This window comes from Malaya genurostris, chromosome 3 (genome assembly GCF_030247185.1).
Source record: "Malaya genurostris strain Urasoe2022 chromosome 3, Malgen_1.1, whole genome shotgun sequence".
In the NCBI taxonomy this organism is placed as follows: Eukaryota; Metazoa; Arthropoda; class Insecta; order Diptera; family Culicidae; genus Malaya; species Malaya genurostris.
Window position 1 is genome coordinate 32,769,880 of NC_080572.1, and position 2,739 is coordinate 32,772,618.

Here is a 2,739-nt window from a genome sequence, read left to right on the forward strand (position 1 = left end):
AATTTGTTCTCATTTTAATGTTAGACTTTACTCGAGTATCCCATCAATTTTTCTTCGTTCGGTATAACGTATAGAAACCAAGATCTTAGTTGACTTTTTATGAGCACCCACCATAGACAGACTGCAAAATGTCCGATGAATGAAAATAGCACTCGCTGCTTAATAGTGGGACTTTTGCCTACCTGACAGTACAGAAAACGTTTAGCGTGAACTTTTTCGCTGTACGAAAACTGAATAATGTATTCAAGAAGTTGGATAGAAGTTCGTACGGCTGCGTCATGCGAATTGTTTTTGGCACGGTTCCTTTTTGACAACATAATTGTTTGACTGTAATGTGTTAATCCTTATATCGGAAATTCGGTATTCTCTTCGAATTCAAAGTAATTACCCATCCATTTCTTTTACTAAGTAGATTGGGGAAGGGTATAGCGTGATATGTTAGTCGATGCCTTTCATGCATCCCACCTTGGTCCGATCCCCAACTCCGCACATGAGCTCTGAAAGCTTTTCTGATTCGAAAAAGCGAATAACCTTAAAGTTAAAACCTCATACTTGAAAATAACTAAATACCTAGATTGTAACTACAACTACTGAAAAAACGAAATTGTCATGTTACTCATATACATTTAGAAAAATATGTATATTTATTCAGATTGATGACCAGTCTTTCTAGTAACAATTTAGTACATTTAAGTACGTTTTTCTTATTTTTATCGATGTTTAAATAAAAAGAATCATTATAAGAATTCAGGCTTTCGATATCGGGTTTCGCCCATTCTGTCGTGTTAAAACTGGTACAGAAAGACACGAGTATTTTTCGTGATTATGTGATCACAAATCTGTTCGTTAAATTGAGTTCAAATGAAATAAAATCAAGATAGTTTACTCTAATCGACACATTCAAAATTAGGATTTGCATATCAGTCACATGGCTACAACTACAATCAGTGTATTTATATTAGGTATCAAACTAAAATAGAATATATATAATATAATAGAAGGTAGTTAGTTACTTTTAGAATGTAATTAGTAAAAACATTCTTTAATAATAGAAAAATTTTGAAACAGCATTTATATGAACTATAGATTATTATTTAGGTTATGTGATCTTTCCCCAGTTCTAACATTCTACATTGTGATCAATCGTAATAGTATGAATTTCAAAAGTCTTGTTCATCACTAATCAGGGAAACTTTAGCTACTTCGGTTATAATTACATCGATTTAAAAAAAAATAATAAAAAAACTTTGCAGAAGTAATATCACTCTGTGTATCTGATGGCGATGATCCCAATTATCCCTATGACATTGAGGTATAAACTTGGGTCAAGCATTTTCCTCTATCTTACAAACATGTTGATCTGCGCATGCAAAACCAGAGATAATGACAGACTAGTGTGAATTCACAAAACGAGAATACGGGAAACATGAAAACTTTATCAAAAGAGACTGACTCTTACTGGTGACAAAACTGTGTCAGGTGCTTAATTTGATCAACAGATTGTATGTACAAGAGAGCAACACAATCTTGCTTTGATTACATGAAAATCGTGCCAAACACGATCCTTCAAAGCCACTTGTTGAGTGTTACGCTCTTGTTACTCTTTTCTAGATGGATGTAGATAGATTCATGTAAACTGAATTTTAAATTTGATCCTATATCTCCCACCATATCCCATATCAATTAGAACGATTTCTGAATGCATCAATTACTTAAATGAATGTTTGGTATGTATAGTCTCAGAAGTACCGCAGCAAATCCATTGAGAATATGTGGTGAGCACTTTGTCGCATGCGTATAAGCAAGCCGCGACAATCTCACAAATACGTTTTCCTCTTGCTATGTCAGAACAAACACACGGCACCCATAAATGAAAACAAACTTTTCTTTCGCAGGGCTTGGTATGGTACATCTATATGTACGTAAAACTTCGGGTAGCGGCTTCAGGGCCAATGAATGTTTATATTCGAATACGCGGAAAATTCCGACTGCAGAGAAAATCGCATTGTAGAATAATTTGATCTTTCGAATTGATCTGACCGGCGGACAGGGTTGAGTTGTATTGAGTATTGAAAGTTTGTGCGTGTTGATAGAAACTGGAATTAAATTCATCAAATTCATAAAGTTCACATTATTATCGCAGTGATTTGATTGCACTTCCGATACTCTTAACCACTTGGTAGGAATTCCGAAAGTTGGCAGAAACCTTGCCTATCATCCTGTAATTCTGGAACCGAACGTCGAATGAAAATGAATTTCAACAACTTTGTATGGGAGCATAGGACCTTTCATATAAATCTAAGTTTGTAAAATCGGTTAAGCCTTCGGTGAAAAAATTGAATGCTATTATTGGTTACACACACATTTACTAATCACGATGAACTGATTTGAATGGTAAATGAGTGTAAGTAGTTCTAAACTTCTTGCAATTATTGATGCAAGCAGTTAAAATCAGTAAAAATATAAATTAGTTTTGAATACAAAAATACTGACATCTTTCTAATATTTATATTACCAATTATACTACCACAAATGTGATAAATTCACCTAGTAGCGATATGATACCATTAACATTAATTATCTGTTGCGGGTGCTGCCTCCTGGTGGCCAATCGATGACTCAAATTCTCGTATGAACGGTCGGTCAAGTAAACCCTATCGTTTTGAGAGTTTACGAATTGCTCAATTGGAAAAATTTTCTCGTCAGAAAATGCAATGTTCGGAAATTGACCGCTTTCGG